Source organism: Pleurodeles waltl, chromosome 6 (assembly GCF_031143425.1).
Source record: "Pleurodeles waltl isolate 20211129_DDA chromosome 6, aPleWal1.hap1.20221129, whole genome shotgun sequence".
Classification (NCBI taxonomy): Eukaryota; Metazoa; Chordata; class Amphibia; order Caudata; family Salamandridae; genus Pleurodeles; species Pleurodeles waltl.
The window spans coordinates 1,581,934,299-1,581,953,229 of record NC_090445.1 but is presented as its reverse complement, the minus strand read 5'-3'; the positions used below and the strand labels follow the sequence as shown (position 1 = coordinate 1,581,953,229).

At 43.8% G+C, this 18,931-nt stretch overlaps 1 long non-coding RNA gene across 1 annotated transcript in view; it reads left to right on the top strand.

Annotated features, from left to right (window-relative positions):
- LOC138302174 (uncharacterized) overlaps window positions 1-3,494 on the top strand; it is a 61,837-nt gene extending 58,343 nt beyond the window's left edge. The window contains exon 2 of the long non-coding RNA XR_011205324.1: window positions 3,375-3,494. This is a non-coding gene — a long non-coding RNA (uncharacterized lncRNA). The remainder of the gene's footprint in view (window positions 1-3,374) is intronic.
- The last annotated feature ends 15,437 nt before the right edge of the window (window positions 3,495-18,931 follow it).

Here is an 18,931-nt window from a genome sequence, read left to right as displayed (position 1 = left end):
AATATGATACAATATACCTACAATAAAAAATATAACCGCCACCTTCACAGTTCAGGATACCAACTGTCCTCAAGGGAATAAACATGTTCTGTCTCATTCTCTTTTGAGACGCAAAGGGACCCAGAGACACGAATGAAGCTCGCTACGGCTTGTGTTGTCTATGAGTTTGTGTTCAGTTTGTGGTCACACTTGTGATGATGAAAGATAAGAACATGAAGAGCTGAAAAGTTCAATGCTGAGTTTGTCAAATAGAGGGCATGTTGTTCTGTCCATAAAGTGGCCAATGATGGTTCCTCCAAACACTCTGGAATGGTTGACCCCAAACTAATGTGGATCTGGGCATGTATTGTGGTAAACGAGGTGCGACCAGGTAACAAAAGGAGGAACCTCACATCTAGGATGGCCAAGATCTTCATCATCCCCTGCTTTTGAAAAACCCACAATGGTGGATGTTCTTTCTTTGTACAAACCTCTAAACTCGAAGACAACCCCTTGGTACAAATAAGGACAATCAGTACTTATTTAGAATTTTGGAAAACTTTGAAGACACTGCGATCTATCAAGATATAATGATGCGTATGCATAGGTTGTGATCCTATTTCTGATTCACTTTCACATTCACTTTCCTTCATAGATAAGCGCTGCTAAGAGCCAGTTGTAATCAGATTTCTGATCCTCATGCATAACACCAAAGATACTACATACATGCAGTGCTTAATTTGTGAAAGTATAAGTATTTGTGCGCAAAGCTCTGCTCAGAAGCCTGTGGTCCCTGCCATTAAATATTAATGTTCTGAATACCAAGGCATTGTAGATTTGAATCGACCTCAGGCCTCTTTAATCCACTGTCAGACACTCTCTGCCCTATTTCTTGCAGGTTCCTGCTTTCTCCCTTTGTGACGATTTTTCTGTCTTTCTCGTCCTCCTCCTTTTTCCCTCTTTAACCTTTATCTCTTGTTCTGGGTCAAAGTCTGTTGATGAAAAATAAGTGCCAGTTACCAAAAATGAGTTCCAGTCGGACCCACTGGCAACCACTGGCTCAAATTGAGCATTACACCTAGGCCACACTGTGTTCCAACCAGCCATGCATAATAGATTGAGTAGCTGCATACATGACCGTCCAGAAAGTGCTTTGAAACTTTGTGAAAAATTTGAGACTCTATACAAATTCTACAACTCAGCCCAGCCTTCAGGGTCAGAAAAAAGGCCACATCTCTTGGGATTTTAGATCTCTAGACTGGCCCACTATAGGTCCAAGATATAGTTCATAACAGCCTGTGACACCTATATGCTCGTGCATGCGATGGAGCCCTTATATCTTTGGTTAGTAACACCATATAAGGTTACTGGACTCTGCGAGCCAGGACCTTTCAGTAAAGGGCAAGATTAGACTAGATGGATGTGACTCTGGGCTCCAAGTATCTAAACTCTGAAATGAACTTCCTGACATTACCCCTCCGAAGTATCTTATCTGGGAGGCCGTATAAGGCTGATGCTGATCAGGCTGAGCCCAAACTTTGAATACTACTGGTACTGTGTTGCTGTTAAAAGGGGAACTGCTCTGACTTGCCATGAAAGCAAGGACAACAAAAGCACAACACTAGCCAGTGTCTTTCAGACCTACACAGGTACTAGGAGTAATTGTATCTGGATGTTAATGAGAAATCCAGAACAATATTTTTTTCCTCTAGTCCAGACCCACAGCACAAGCCTACCTTGAAGAAATTACTTGCAAAAGGCCTCCTGAGCTGCACAGTAATGGCCAAAGTGTACAGAAATGTGTGAAATTGTGTATGTGTGTGGTATTTGTCCAGGGCAAACCTATCCATAAAGGAGCAGAGCATATTTACAGACACTGATCTAGAATTCAAGGTATGAGGCTGTGCAAAATGTATGTTACGCTGGTGTAATATTGAAGTGAAATTTTGCATTCTGTTTGGGGGAGAGGATGTAGACTACCAGTTAGAGCAGTGGACCTTGGAGCTCGGGAGCCAGGCTGGAGTGTTGGTGTCTGGACAGCCTTTGATTCTGGGTAAATCACTTAATCCCCCTAGCCTCCCAAAAATGAATATCTCCTTGGGTAATGTAACTGGTGCTCATGTAAAGAGCTCCAATACCTTTGGGTCGAGTACGCTCTATATAAAACTGCAAAAAGGAATCTTACCTGGGAGACTGGTTTGAGTAGAAAATATTTTGCCAAGGGCCACTTTCACCTTACAAAGGACTCCTCGAACCAGTCCCCAGACAGTATCTCGCACGACTCACTCTTTCATATGAGGTATACTCAAGATATTGGAAAACAAACTTTTGCAAAAAATATGTGTACTTCGTGGAACAAAAATTTAATGTTTGTGCATTCCTAATTTAGATTTTTTCGGCGTCCTATGCTACTCTAAAACAATGTATTATATCTGTACAGAAGTGTTTGCACAAGGGTTTGCTTTTTCCATTTTCCACTCTCCCAAAAATCCCCACTCTTTATTATACCTCACTAATATATTTCATTGCATATTCATTTGAGGATGCACATTTTCTTGTTTTCCTCCTTACCTTGCTTGGCAAGGCCCAAAAGATTATTTGGCAACTAAAAATCTTATACTTTAAATTGTATTTATAGAAAAATGTGCGTGACTTTGTTTTTCATTGCTAATTTCTTTCCCTCGCAAAATTCTAATCACTGTAATCTAGATCAAGGGGAAATAAAACACTTTCTGACTTCTTTTCATTTACCGATAGCCCTGTTTCCGGGAAGCTGCGGTCTTGAACTTGCGCAGCGTGCAGAGCTGGGAGTAGAGGTTACTGGATGGCATGGCAGCCCCCTGCACCCTCTGCCAGCTGGAGGAGCTAGCATGGGGTTGATGAGCAATAGATGGCAGGGCAACCTCCTGCATCCTTTGCCAGATGGATTAGCTAGCATGGGGTTGATGGGGTCCAGATGTACAGCCCCACTCTCTTCCTGTTTGACTGATGGTATCAGGCAGTCTCATTTCTCACTCGGACACATTTTAATGCAGTGGGAAAGGAAATTGGGGCTTAGCAAGCCTGGGGGAGGGCTACCTACAGTATTCCAGATTCTTCATCCACAGGGAATTGGAGGGGGTGGGGGGCGTATGGAATGTTCTCCCTTTTCAATTGAATGAACACTGAAAACTGAAGACATTGTTTGGTGAATTTCAGACCTGATGTGTGTTATCACAGCTGTGTCTCAGTTATGGCCTCTGCCATGGTACCTCAGTCCAGCCTTCATTGCAATGCATTCTAATTCAATATGCCTGGCTATGTGTTTAATATTGTAGTGCACCTTGAACTGTAATCATTTACTTCTGTAGTCTAAAGGTCCAGGCTCCTCAATCTTTATCTGTCTTCATCTGCAGCTCCAGCCTCCAGGACTGCGAAACCAGGTGTGGATATGAACCGATAGACATCTTGAATCCGGATCGATACCTTCACTATCATTGCAACTCCAGATTCCAAATATATCATTTGTTACATAATATGTGTTGTTTGTGTGGACTGCCACAAGGATTTACCTGTAAACCCTGCACCAGCACTTTATTTAGGCGCTACAGCGTGGTACATCACAGTTGCAACCTGCGACTTGTGCTTATCACATAACACTTGAAACCCGTTTCATATTAGTGCTCTAACAGGTTTACAATACAGGAATTTTTATAAACCATCCATCAAGGCATGCAGGCCTCACGAGTTACTCAATAAGTCCGCATTCACTGCTGAATAATAAATGATGGGGCCCTCCATCCTGAGTCCTTTTCTGGGGATGATTTATGTTTTTAGCTTTGCTTCAGAACAGGAAACTCCTGCAAAAGTAACCAGATCCAGGGTCTATCAACCTTGCCATGAAGTTGTCACCGGTGCTCTCTTCCCAAACACAGATTAGGGTAGCTTCTCTTGAAAGTTTTATCCTAACACCTTGGATATATTTGAGAGTGGGCTGGTGTTGGTTTCACAAGCAACGAGCACATGAGCATCCAGTAACCCATGCCTTTCAAAACGTCTATACATTGTCTCTTAATAAGTTCAAAACTGGCATGATTTGCAAAAAAGGACTGCTTTTTCTTAGATGTCTATTAGCAATTGAGGACCACATTTAGGGCCAGATGTAGCAAAGGGTTTGCAAGTCGCAAACGGCGAAAAACGCTGTTTGCGAGGCGCAAAAGCCCCTCTGCTATGCAGAAATGCATTTTGCGAGTCGGATCCGACTCGCAAAATGCATTTCCGACTCGCAAATAGGAAGGGGTGTGCCCTTCCTATTTGCGACCCGCAATGCTATTCAATTTCATTTGCGACCGCGACCAGCAGGCCACCATCCCCGTGAGTGCCCATACTCGCAATGGGGTCGCAAACTGCGACCCACCTCATTAATATTAATGAGGTGGGTCTTTGCGACCCCATTGCGAGTTGCAGAAGGTGTCTGAGACACCTTTCTGCATAGCAAATTGCGACTTGCAATTTGCGAGTCGCACGGACTCACAAATTGCAAGTCGCAATTTGCTTTGTTGCTACATCTGGCCCTTATTTCGGTGCCTGGGCCTAACTTCTGTCCCAGTCAGGTCCTAGGGCTTATATGTGCAATCCATGCAATTCAATGGGCAAACTGATAAGGACAGTTTTCCCCTGAAAAGAGTGAGCCCTGGCATAAGTCACCCAGGTGTCTATTAGTATGCAGGTGACACACAAAGTTATGAATGGGCAGACAGTACACAGGCTTAGGAATGGGCAAGAAGCACACGTGCTGAACGGTTAACAGACAACTTCAGAGGTACAGCAGTGGCTAGATATCTCACAGGCGTAGAGAGGTGTGGGACTCCCAAAGGATGGGCACCAAAACTGAATGTGTACGGGCCTCATAAATTGGCAGATTGATGCACAGGCTTAGAAATAGGTTAGTACACGTGCACGTAGGTGGGCAGGTTAGGCCACAGGCTCAGACCTTGCCCGTAAACACGCATGAATATAAATGGATGGTTTAGGACAGTGGCTCAATTGTGGACAGGTTTAACCTGATATGGGCAGGCTAGCACTCAGGCTCAGAAATGGATGGAATCAGAACAGCAACGTAGCACACCAGCTCAGAGGTTGTTGGATTAATAAAGTTAAAAAATTGACAGGTTGGACCAGGTTGTGATGCAAGGGCAGCCACAATGGGCATTATTCAGACAGCAAAAGAAGGTCAATAAAACAAATGAGTGAAGGGGATCTCCCAAACGTCGTTCAGTAGGAGTGAAGTAAAACATTCATATTGGATAGAAGGGTGTGGGGCAATAGCTAATAAAAGTGAACATTTATCTGGTGTGGGTGGTGATACACCTGAGAAAGCTGAAAAAAAGAAAACTGGGAAAAAAACAAATGTAATGGTTCAGATTTCAAAAGATCAGGACTTTTTAAGTATGTTTGCGGTCTTCTTTTACGGTCCTTAATCCAGTAGTCTAGTCACTACTCACTGATGTTGCACTAGGTGGCCATAGAGGGCAGTTTCTGGGCAGCTGCTAAGACTTTTTCATGTTATTCTGGCCTGCAGGACACTGGTTTACACACAAAATGTGATTAGTTGTGAAAGTATCCCCACACCTAAACATTGTGTTGACTTCTAAATGTAAAACTCCTCTCCCCCTGTAAATGGAGACCCTCTCACAGGCTGGAAAGAGGGAGAGGATGCAGGACTGTAAAGAGGAAGGGTTTGCCACGAGGCTCTCAAAGATAATATCTGATCTGGTACCCACAGATCAATGTGGTTTTATGCCAAACAGAGATATCAACATGGCTTTGTAGTGATTAGCAGAAGCGATGAAGGAAATTGATAAGGAAGAGGAAGAATATGTTGTGGCCTACCTGAACCCAGAGATAATCTTCACCGTGATCAGAAGGGAGTATCTACTCAGGCTGCTGCAGTGTATGACATCTTTAATTGCTAATGTACACCCAGCCAACTCCTACGTTGAGAATTGGGATCGATATTTCATAGAGCTGTGAGCTGGAGAGAGGCCCCCAACAGGGCTGTCTTCTGTCCAGTCCCTATGCACCTTTGCTACTCTTACACCCGCAGCCAGAATGGAGGATGCCAATAAAGTTGTACTGGCAGGAGTACAGCAACAGCAGGTGAGAATACCCACTAAGCTAATTTAACCTTCTACAGTATGCTCCTGCGATGCCAAGGGCTGCACTGCCATACTGCAGGGTAAGACGTTGTTGTTAGGGCACCACCCCTAGGCAGCGACAAATGACAAGAAGCAACTGAAAAACTCCCTTTTAGTAGGGGCTGGGAGTGCTTTAATGGCAAAATTCTATTTTGCTTGGTGTCCTAAAAGTCCTTGAACCGTTTGTGGTGACCGCCAGAGAATGAAGAATGACAACAAGAGAGAAGTGATTCGGTCACTGAAAACTAGGAAGGGGAAAATTGAAAAACAGACACATTTTTGTTCTTTCAATAAGCATATTATTTGATGTAGGGACAAGTCTAATATAAACATTGGTCGCAAAGTTGAGCAAAGTCACGAAACTTTGCCTCAACTTGGCATGAGATTAATATTGGCCCAACAGTGGCTCCATTTTCTTGAGACAGAAAATTGTGGTGCATAGTGGACCTGAGAAAAGTACTATCATGGGGCTTCATTCAGGAGACGGGGCCATGGCTGGCAGGTCAGGGCTCTTTGCAAGGATGGTACTGATGGAAAGGAGTCCAGTTGCACTGGATGATGCTGGGGGTGGTGGAGAGGGATCAGACCATGGTGCGGAGCAACAGGATCGGGCTAGCTCTTACCAGTGGATAGTTTTTGAGGGTGCAGAGGCTCCCAGCAGGAGATCAGGATGAGAAGGCGAATTACAGCAGTTCGCTGACACTCCGCCCTCTTGGTATAGCTTGGAAAGTTTAAAGTTTAAAACAACTCAAAGAACTTGTGAGATGAACTAATGTTAGAGCATAAGGATTGAGAGTGAGGGGATCAATTTACTAAAGGGGGATTCACACTGACATGTTTCTGTTGATACAGCTAATATTTTCAAATGTCATATAAAATGGTTCCCTGCTCGTGACCTTCTGCCATTTTGTTGTATCTGTACAGCATTTATCATTTGGAAATGGTGGTAATATACGAGGACGCTAGGCATGTCTAAACACAAAAGAAGTGTGTATTGGTGTATCCGGGATTAGATGAACATCCAGTAAGCATTGCTGGACTTTAGTAGGTAAAACAAAAAACACACATACTAAAATATGTAGATCTCATGTGGGGATAGAGTATACATCAGCCCCATTCATTTTTATATTGTTATCAGGGGGCTACAAATAAATTGTGATGAACCCACTTTCTAAAATAATAATCATTTGTCCTATTGTGGACCGCAAGCTAAACCTGACTCCACTGCATAAACCTGGGTGGATTAGAGCACCAACTTTCACCGAGTGTCAAGTGACTCAGAATCAAGCTGGACAACCACCTCACCCTCAAGGAACACATGATAAAGAAAACAATGAGAGTCGGTGCCATTCCTCCTAGAAAGCAACTTCAGAACTGCTACTCAAGCTTTCCTACTACTGCAGCTAGATGGAGGGAATGCCCATTCTCCTCGGCCACCCAGACTCCACAATGGATCGTGCCTCATGGTGTCCTACGTGCCACACCATGCTTCATCAAGGGTCTGAAGACATTTTACTGCATCACTCCCACTTGATGGAATGCCACTGGCTCCCCTTGCTAGTCTGCACCACTTCAAATCCAGCTGTATCACCGACAAAGCCAACACGACCTGCATCTCTGCCTATCTGTTTGTTAAGCTCACCACCTCAGGTTGCCCTTGGCAGCCAAGACACCATTAGATTTAAGACAAAGAAGTGCAAAGAAGAAGGCAACAGGACTTCTCAATTTGTGCACTCAGGATCTGAACAACACCCTCGTATTCAAGACGACTGCTCTAACCCTGCTCCAAGCTGAACACACTCCTCCTTAAAGAACAGTATAGCATGACGAAGCAACACTCCACCTTCACTGTCAGAGTCCAGCTGCCTCTCTGGTCACTCATTGACTGTCTCTTTTCCTTTGGCCATGTACAGCACTCTGTTGCCTTTTGTCTAGACTTCTACCACCCAAATAGCACATGCATATAAGCATACATAAGGTACCCTTGGTAGGCACACATGGCTGTACTAGTATGAAGGCAGCTAAATCATTGTAGGGGTAGGAGAACTAATAAAAGACCGAGGAGTTAGTCAAACATGCTATGTTGAATAAATTAGATATAATAATCAAATGACTAACAATGTGTATTTCCTTCCCCCCTCAGTCCTCACTACATTTCAAACTCTCAGATGGACAAGCATTGGCAAAGTCAATAGGTCTCACCTATGTAAAAGCTATTGGCTTTGCCAATGTGTTTTAACCATGTTGTACACTAACATGGCTGCTGTTCAGCTTGGCTAAAAGTTAGTGGTGTAAAGGAGAGTGGAGTGTTGTGGAGTGCACTTGTTAGAGTAGAGTGGCATAGAGTGCAGTGGTTAGAGTAGGCTGGTGCAGAGTAGAGTGACATAGAGTGATGCCAAGTAGTGTGGCATAGAGTTGTTGTGGAGTAGAGTAGAGCGGCACAGAGTGCATTGGTTATCAGTAAAGTGGTGTAGAGAGCATTGGTGTAGAGTGCAGTGATTAGAGAAGAGCGGCATAGAGTGCAGAGGCTTAGAGTTGTACATAGTAGAATGGAGTAGCATAGAGTGGAGTGGCACAGAGTGCATTGTTTCCAAACAAAGCGAAGTGACATAGAGTGGAGTGGTGGATGGTAAAGTGGAGCAATGCTTGGTAGAGTGCAGTGACATGGAGTTAAGTTGTGCAAAGTAGAGTGGCATAGAGTTCAGTGTCAGAGAGTGCAGTGTTGCAGAGTAGAGTGTCAGAGTGGAGTGACATAGAGTGGAGTGGGGCAGGGTAGTGTACAGTGGCTTATAGTGGATTAATGCAGAGTAGAGTGGAGTAGAGTGTAGTGGCATAGAGTGCATTTGTGTAAAGTGTTGCAGAGAGTAGTGGCCTAGAGTAGAGTGCACTGACATTTAGAGCAGTGACATAGAACAGACAGAATAGCGTGGCATGGAGTGCAGTGATGTACAGTGCAATGGTGTAGAGTGCCATGGAGTAGAGTGCAGTGGTGGAGAGTAGATTGGCATAGAGTGCATTGGTGTAGAATGCATTGGTTTTGAGTAAAGTGGTGTACAGTGCATTGGCGTGAAGGGATGTGGTGTAGAGTGCAGTGGGTAGAGTAGATTGGTACAGAGCACAGTGGTGCAGAGTACAGTGGCACGGCGTGGAGTCGTATAGTGTAGATTACAGTGGCATAGAGTGCAGTAGAGTAGAGTGGCGTAGAATGGAGTGGCGCAGATTAGAGTGGAATGGCATAGAGTGCAGTGGCATAGATTAGATAGTTTCAGAGTAGAGTGGTTCAAGGTAGTGTGCAGTGGCATACAGTGCAGTAGTGTAGAGTGGCATACAGTGCAGTGGTGCATAGTAGATTAGAGTGGCGTAGAGTGGATAGGCATAGAGTGTATTGGCGTAGAGTGGAATAGTACAGAGTAGAGTGCATTTGTGTTGACTGCAGTGGCATAGAGTGCAGTGTTGCAGAATAGAGTGGTGATTGGAGTGGTGTGGCATAGAATGATGTGATGCAGAGTAGAGTAGAGTGGCCTAGACTGGAGTGGTTTAGAGTGCAGTGACGAAGAGTGCAGTTGTAGAGAGTAAGAGTGCATTGGCATAGAGAATAGTGGTGTAGTTTAGGGAGGCGTAGAGTGCAGTGGCATAGAGTGGAGTGGTGCAGAGTAGAGTGGAGTGGCATGGAGTGATGCAGAGTACAGTGGAGTGGAGAAAAGTGGATTATGCATGATGTGGTAGCGCACTGCCATTACAGACAACACATCTTCAATTGAAATGACCATTACATTTGCACAGACATAAGGTTTTACTAAAAAAAAGTATACAGCGCACAAAGGATAATGTGTGGAAATGTCACCTCCTTGTGTATTGATTTGTTTTGATCATAATACAATATTTGTTTCACTCACACCTCAGAGTTACCAAAAATGTGTTTCATTTGTGTTTTTTCTAATTCTGATAGTTACCTAAATATCTGCACAGTTAATTTACAGACATTTAAATTTTGTTGTGTGCTAGAAAAAATAACATTGTACAGCCTTTCTCCAGCACACTTCCAGTAGCCAGCATGATTGTCACATAAATCCTGTCACCTTGAAGTCAGAGAGAAAAGTAAACACCTGGCTACCTGGAAGGTAGAGCCTGACATTTGACCTCTGTGCTTGAATGTACAGCAAATGTGACCAATATGGACATGATATAAAGGTCTGTTTGCAGAATGGTGCACTGGGGGAAGAATACAAGGGGCCCTGATAAAGAGGCTTTACTCCAAGGTACGGGCAAACTCAAGCTGGAAGTCTAAAACAAATAAAGCTAGCAAATAGAAAGCAAGCAACTGTGAGTTACAAACTACAAAGTCAATGGCCAGCAATGGGAGGAATGCATTCCTAGGGAAGCTTTCTGGATGTCCCCAGGATGCATTTAGCAAACTAAACAGCTGTGCTGTCTGGTAGGCTATGTCCTCAAAATCAGTAGGAATCAGAAGCTATGGGTTCAGGTATTCTTCATGCAGGTGAGTGAGAAAATATAATTTGTTCAAGATATATGGTATTCATAACAAGAACCATCACTCAAAGTGATTAAAAATTACTTGAACAGAGGTTAGGGTTCTTAGCCTAACAAAACGTGTTAGAGTTAATGATATTTGTATTGAGTAAAGATACCCAGGTTGGTCTTGGTGGGAGGATTAGCTATCATGCTGAAAAATGTCTGCCATGGTCCACCATATCTTAAATAAGCCGCACACATGTTGGCATTAGGGGGGCACTAAGGGACACAAGAAAAGTGGCACTGCACCCAGTGATGTTCCTCAACAGTGCACCTTACTCCTCACACAACCATCATTCACGAAGAGAGCTGGACACGTTAGACACACCTTGACCTGCCCTGATGCCCGCAGCACAAAACAAAAGCCTTTCAGCTCACAACATGGATCGCTACAAATGTAAAACATACACCCCACACAAACGAATTCTCACAAACACAAAGAAAACTTTAGACAGTCCACCCACATTCTTCATGTACACATGACAGCACCAGAGCTATTGAGTTGGCAACCGATACCACAAAAAAAGAGAAAAACGCAAGGCGATGGACAAAATTACCCCATGCAAACTCAGCACAGAGACAGACCACACAGTCGTCCATTAAACCAACAGGAAGCATACCTATGCACTACACCACACAGACCCATCATTGCACGAACCAGACTAGCAGGATTTTGAGAGCACAATGAGACCATCAAAAAGACCAAGGGCCAGATGTACGAAAGGATTTTACCCATTCTGTGTCTATGGGAAAAAGCTTTTGTACATATGGCCCCAAGTGAGGTATACAAATTCTGATAACATAAAATACATGGGACATAGGCCAATGCATCATTTATATCAACAATGACAGGAAATGGTTCTAGGTGATACACACACCCAAATGGTAAATAGGGAGTACGCATACAACTATGAACCATATGGACCTCCTGTAATGCAGACAGAGCTGGTAACAATAGGTACCGTTTCCCTGCGGATCCGGTGTCTTTTTTTACCTGCCAGTCTACTGAAAGCAGGCAAAACATTTGATTGGAATTCTAGGGAGAAAAGGCATCGGAAAAACCAATACGTCTGGCTTACTTTTTCTGTCTTCAATAAAATATTGTGTTTTCTTTTTTTTTAAAGACTGCTCCAGTGTAAAAAAACAAATCTAAAACAACTGTGTTCTCTATATAATGTGTCTATGAGACGAAGAATTTAGTGTGTGATGTTTCAGTGGATGTTTGAAATGTAAGCCAAAGATCACTCTACCATTGTTATAAAGAACAGCTAACAATGGGTCTTGCGGGCAGTTGCACTTTTAAGCCATAAAAATAGCAAACAAAATATGCGGTAATCGGTTCAGGAAGACAGATTCCTGCATATTATTCAACCAAAACATGTAATCAGACTTATTTCTGTTGCTTAAGAATTGCAGACTCTCCCAGTATCAGTAACACCAACGTGTGCGAAGGAACTGGGGTCTCTTTCTATCCACTTACTATGAGTATCTACACATGTTGTGCGTATTGTAATTGTACACTGCTTAAGTGCCTTGGCCTGGCACACATTCTATCAAATGGAGGTGAGCAAGCCAACAAATTGACAGGGCAAGCCAGGCCGGAGCTCACCCAAGGGTCTCGGGCTCCGCTCTTAGAGCCCGTGCATGAGCAGAGTCCTGAAAATGTTTGCCATGTAAATCACACAACAAACATCACATAACGCGTGAGAAAGTCTCTGCAACATTCCAAAAGTGTACTTCTTTAACATGTGGAAGCTTTTACATTTATACCTCACAATATAGCACTTCACTGGCAAGTGCGTATTCAAAAGTGATAATTTTTAAACACCAACCATCAAGAAACTGAGATGCAACACAGTTGTCATGTAAACCCTGTACTGGGTCAGATTATTATAGAACAACATTACAGTCTACTAAATCACACAGAATAGGTTTTCATACAACTGGTATTCTGAAGTAACATACTTGAAAGTGCTTTCATACAGGGAGTGCAGAATTATTAGGCAAGTAGTATTTTTGAGGATTAATTTTATTATTGAACAACAACCATGTTCTCAATGAACCCAAAAAACTCATTAATATCAAAGCTGAATATTTTTGGAAGTAGTTTGTAGTTTGTTTTTAGTTTTAGCTATGTTAGGGGGATATCTGTGTGTGCAGGTGACTATTACTGTGCATAATTATTAGGCAACTTAACAAAAAAAAATATATACCCATTTCAATTATTTATTGTTACCAGTGAAACCAATATAACATCTCAACATTCACAAATATACATTTCTGACATTCAAAAACAAAACAAAAACAAACCAGTGACCAATATAGCCACCTTTCCTTGCAAGGACACTCAAAAGCCTGCCATCCATGGATTCTGTCAGTGTTTTGATCTGTTCACCATCAACATTGCGTGCAGCAGCAACCACAGCCTCCCAGACACTGTTCAGAGAGGTGTACTGTTTTCCTTCCTTGTAAATCTCACATTTGATGATGGACCACAGGTTCTCAATGGGGTTCAGATCAGGTGAACAAGGAGGCCATGTCATTAGATTTCCTTCTTTTATACCCTTTCTTGCCAGCCACGCTGTGGAGTACTTGGACGCGTGTGATGGAGCATTGTCCTCCATGAAAATCATGTTTTTCTTGAAGGATGCAGACTTCTTCCTGTACCACTGCTTGAAGAAGGTGTCTTCCAGGAACTGGCAGTAGGACTGGGAGTTGAGCTTGACTCCATCCTCAACCCGAAAAGGCCCCACAAGCTCATCTTTGATGATACCAGCCCAAACCAGTACTCCACCTCCACCTTGCTGGCATCTGAGTCGGACTGGAGCTCTCTGCCCTTTACCAATCCAGCCACGGGCCCATCCATCTGGCCCATCAAGACTCACTCTCATTTCATCAGTCCATAAAACCTTAGAAAAATCAGTCTTGAGATATTTCTTGGCCCAGTCTTGACGTTTCAGCTTGTGTGTCTTGTTCAGTGGTGGTCGTCTTTCAGCCTTTCTTACCTTGGCCATGTCTCTGAGTATTGCACACCTTGTGCTTTTGGGCACTCCAGTGATGTTGCAGCTCTGAAATATGGCCAAACTGGTGGAAAGTGGCATTGTGGCAGCTGCACGCTTGACTTTTCTCAGTTCATGGGCAGTTATTTTGCACCTTGGTTTTTCCACACGCTTCTTGCGACCCTGTTGACTATTTTGAATGAAACGCTTGATTGTTCGATGATCACGCTTCCGAAGCTTTGCAATTTTAAGAGTGCTGCATCCCTCTGCAAGATATCTCACTATTTTTGACTTTTCTGAGCCTGTCAAGTCCTTCTTTTGACCCATTTTGCCAAAGGAAAGGAAGTTGCCTAATAATTATGCACACCTGATATAGGGTGTTGATGTCATTAGACCACACCCCTTCTCATTACAGAGATGCACATCACCTAATATGCTTAATTGGTAGTAGGCTTTCGAGCCTATACAGCTTGGAGTAAGACAACATGCATAAAGAGGACGATGTGGTCAAAATACTCATTTGCCTAATAATTCTGCACTCCCTGTATGTGATAATGAAGAAAAGGGAGTTTTGGTGAAATAAAATATTTGCCCAAAATCACACAATTTAAGAGGGGAAGCCGGGATTTATCCAGGTTTTCTGGTTTTACGTCATACAACTCCGCCTGTAAATGGGTATCTATTTGCCTTGCCTTTCCTAAGACTTTGTTTTTAACCCTATGTAAATTTTTGGCAGATTTTATACAGCGGGAATTTGCCCAGAAGGTACTGGAGCACATTACATGAAAACCAGTTACACAAGGCATTTATAGGTATTGGGAGATTAAGGGCCTGATTTATGAAACGTTTTGCCGCCTTTGCAACATTTCTTTAAGCAAAAGCGGCTCAAACTTACAAAATACAAGTATATTTTGTAAATTTTCGCTGTTTTTGCGTAAAAAAATGATGCAAAGGGGCGCAAACTTTTCATAAATCAGGCCCTAAGTGATTTACTCAGAATCACATAATGATGACCTGACACCAAGACTCAAACCTGGTTCCCCAGTTCCAAAGTGGGCAGCTCTGGCCATAACTCTACATCGTAACACCATATCTTGGATACAGTGCTTAATTTGTAAATAAAGAGGTGCCGGTGCTCAAAGCCCTTCTCTTAAACACATGGCTGCTGTAATTAAATTTGCCAGTACTGAATACTGAGGCAGCCTAATCCTGAAACCACCTGGGGCCTCCCCAATCCATTTACGACCACCCTTGCCCCTTCAGCTCATCCTGCAACTTTTTACTTTCTCCCTTTATGACGCTTTTTAGTTTTTCCTTCTTCTGTCTTTCCCATATGTGTCTTTTGCTCGCAGCAAATGCTTGAGGCAGAAGAATAAGCCCCGGCCCTCACAAATAGGCCCTCACAAATAAGTGCCGGTGCTCAGCACCGGAAACAACAAGCACAAATTAAGCACTGCTTGGATAGAGGGAGAGTGGCAGGCAGAATCCACATGAAAGCTCGGCTCGTCATGATCTCGAGGTTCTAACAGTAACTCGAGCTGAGCCAGAGCCAGGCTCCAGGCTCGAGCTTAGCTCGAGCTTTCAGTGGCTCGCCCATCTCTATGAAATGACATGAAAACGAGTATCAGAGAGGCCGAGAAGAGGGAAGAACGTCAGCAACTGGGAGGAGCTGACCAAAAGAGGAATGGGAAGCGCATAGTAAACATGAGACGGAAAGGCACAATTTACATTTGTATTTAGTTATTTGAATGAGCTCGATTTTGCACCCCGGAAGTGGCTGCGTGCCCTTAGGGTTGGAGTTGTGAGCTCACAGGGCTCCTGTGAGAACGCAGCGGCAGAGCAGTGAGAGCCAAACATTCATGCCCCCCACGCACACCCCGGGCCGGCGGCAGGAGCACGCGCGCTCATCTATTACAATGGACAGCTGCTGATGTGCTCCTTAAAAAGACTTCCCCTTCAGCGAGACTCTTACATATACACACACACTGTATTAAACTTTTACTTTATGGGAAGAAAGCTTTGGCAGCCTTTGGACAATTCCTTTTTATTGCAATTTTCGTACATGAAAGACATAATATCCCTTTTATGAGGTCGAGCTGAGCTTTTAATATAAATCTCTTACAAAATACTATACTCTCCTAGGAAGGCCGCGGCGGAGAGGTAGTGTGAGCTAGGGTTTCAGAAAGATATTAATAAAGTGTCTCTGTGTTAAACGAAATACTTCAGATTTCCATTAGTTGAAGAGAGTGGATGTCTGCCAGGCCTGTAAATACACTCCTGTTCCTCTGCAGCCAGGCATTCTCGCTCACAAAAGTGGGTGTCTTCTCAAAGGCCCTGCTACTACTTTGTCCCAGTGTTTCTGCTAGTAGGGTACACACATGAACAGCCCCTTACATCTGAACCCCCAAATCCTTCTTAACAAATGTGGGCGCCTTTTATCACTTGGGGTGGAGGCTGTGTGAAGCTTTCACAATGTCCTCTCAGTGTTCAGGTTCAGTGGCTGCTATTATTACTTCATCTTCTGGAGCGCTCAGATACCCCAAGTGGTTTCCCGGCCCTGAACCGAGGTAGGATAGATTGAGACCACAGATTTAGAACATCCAGGTTCTTAAGTTCTTGTGGATCCTGGTCAGAGAGGTACAGCTTCGCAGAGATTCCCGAGGGCATTCAATAAATTCGGGGCCAAGTATGCAAAATACTGACCTCCTATGCAAAACATGTGGATTCTAGGAACTTTGTGGAGGGACTGGTTGAGAGAACAAAGCATGTGTGCAGGCTGGTAAGGGACCACCAAATCATGAATATGTTTTGCACCTGTACCGGATCTATTCTTGTGCAAATAGCACAAGACTTTAAACTGTTTTCATCTACCCTCGGCCTGCCAGGGAAGCTCACGGCGTAGTTTTGGTGTGGAGGCAACTTTGGAAGGAGATACAAAAGTCAAGCTGTGGAGCTATGAACAATCTTTAGGCGTCTCATAGATGCCTTATCAGCTTCCAGATACAGCATATTCCCATAATCTATTCTTAAAAGGATCAGGGCTTGGATCATCGTTTTTTAGGGTCGAGCCTGCGTCGCATGCGCTCGAGCATGCGTATTGCAGCAAGACGCTTTAGTATTTAGAAAAGGGCTCGGAGCCCTGTCAACTTCACGTCAATGTTTTTTATTGGTTTGTGGGCTTGCCTAATAAAATCTGCTTGCTTTCATTAGTCGAAGGCATGCATATGTCATGCCTTTTCCGGTGGCTAGCCCTCCTCGAGCTCAGCGCCCAAGTACAGAAAACATGCGAGGCTTGCTGTTTTCCATCGGGCTCGTGGACTTCTTTTTCTCTAATTTACGAGCGCGATCTCGCTTGGCAGAAGTCGAACGCTTTACATAGTTAATTTCACTTTTTCGGGTTACGTACATAAATGCACTTTTGCCCGATAGGTGAAAAGTCGGGTTAGGAGTTTACAACGCGATCAGCTCTAACATGAGCAATCGCGAGACCCGTTGCATTGTAAATGCTTGTTATTTTTTTCATACACTTCAGCACTGCAAAGCATTTAGAGGCCACCTTGGCCACCTGCGGCTTTTTAGATAGACTCTCATCCACCCAGAAACCAATGTTCTTTACCTTGAGAGACAGTTCCGGGGGGGCTCTAAGAGCCTCCTGCCAATGCTGAGGGCCCTATAGCCAAGGGTTCTTACCTAAGACCATTAACTCAGTCTTCTCGCCGTTTAGCTTGAGTGAGTTGTTTATTCATCCAATGATAAATTGGGCTCAACCACAGATTCAGGGCTGTTGTGCTGGACCCCTGTGCAGATGACAGGCAGAAAATAATTTGTGTGTCATCTACATAAGAGAACAGGGTTAGACTACAGCTTTCTACCACATCCATGAAGGGGTGTACATATGTTAAGTAGCATTGGGCTTAGGGCTGAGTCCCGGGAAACTCCAGAAGTGAGAGCAGACAGTAAGCTGCGAGTTCACAAGCTTCTCCAAATGTTTGGAGAAAATGGGCAGCAATAAGATCGGTCTTAATTTGGATCAGTTAGTAGGGTCAATGCTTTTTTTTTTTTAAGCGGTAGAACCATGGCAAGCATCAGTACCCCGAGGATGAACCCCTACTACCACTACTGTGGACTCCGTGGCAAAATAATGTGGTTGGTCAAATCTCTATCTTATTTATTGGGTATCACACATATGCCCTTGTTCCCATTCCTGTGCACTTGAACAACATTCCTCTAGAGAAATGGAGCTGTAACTTTCAAGATATTCTGGAGCAGGATGGTACAATGAAGATCTACAACAGTGGCTCTTAACCTTTTGACTTTTATGCACCCCCACTCACTCAGTGCCTGAAGCCGGGGACCCCCAACCTAAGCAATTTCCATGATTTGAACATCAAAACAATAAATAAGAAAACTGTAAAAATACACACATTATGAAGCAATTTCTTTAATTCTTAAATAAAAAAAGCATATAAAAAATGTATGGGAAGGATGGAGCTATTCCAAATGCAGTTTTGTTTCTAAAGAGCAAAGCTATACGCTAGGCTTTAGCAATTTGTCTTTTTATCTCCTAATGCATACTCTCTTTGTGTCAAAGAATATCAGCCACCAATCGCCCATGCTTTATACTTCTCGCTCCCACTTATCAACCTATTCCAATTTCAACATTTTAAGGGCCATATTTATACTCTGTTTGGACCGGATTTGCGTCGTTTTTTTTTACGCAAATTCGACGCAAAACGAACTCCATATTTATACTTTGGCATTAGATGCATCTAGCACCAAAGTTCATGGAATTTGCGTCATTTTTTAGCGTGGACACCTTCCTTGCGTTAATGATATGCAAGGTAGGCGTTCCTGTCTAAAAAATGACTCTGAGGCATGTGCGCCGTATTTATACTCCCGGGCAAAAATGACGCCCGGGAGTGGGCGGGTCAAAAAAAATGACGTCCAGCCGCTTTTGCGTCATTTTTTAACGCCTGGTCAGGGCAGGCGTTAAGGGACCTGTGGGCTCGGAAGGAGCCCAGAGGTGCCCTCCCATGCCCCCAGGGACACCCCCTGCCACCCTTGCCCACCCCAGGAGGACGCCCAAGGATGGAGGGACCCACCCCTGGGACATTAAGGTAAGTTCAGGTAAGTATTTTTTTTTTTTTTTTTTGGGGCATAAGGGGGCCTGATTTGTGCCCCCCTTCATGCCACTATGCCCAATGACCATGCCCAGGGGACAAAAGTCCCCTGGGCATGGCCAGT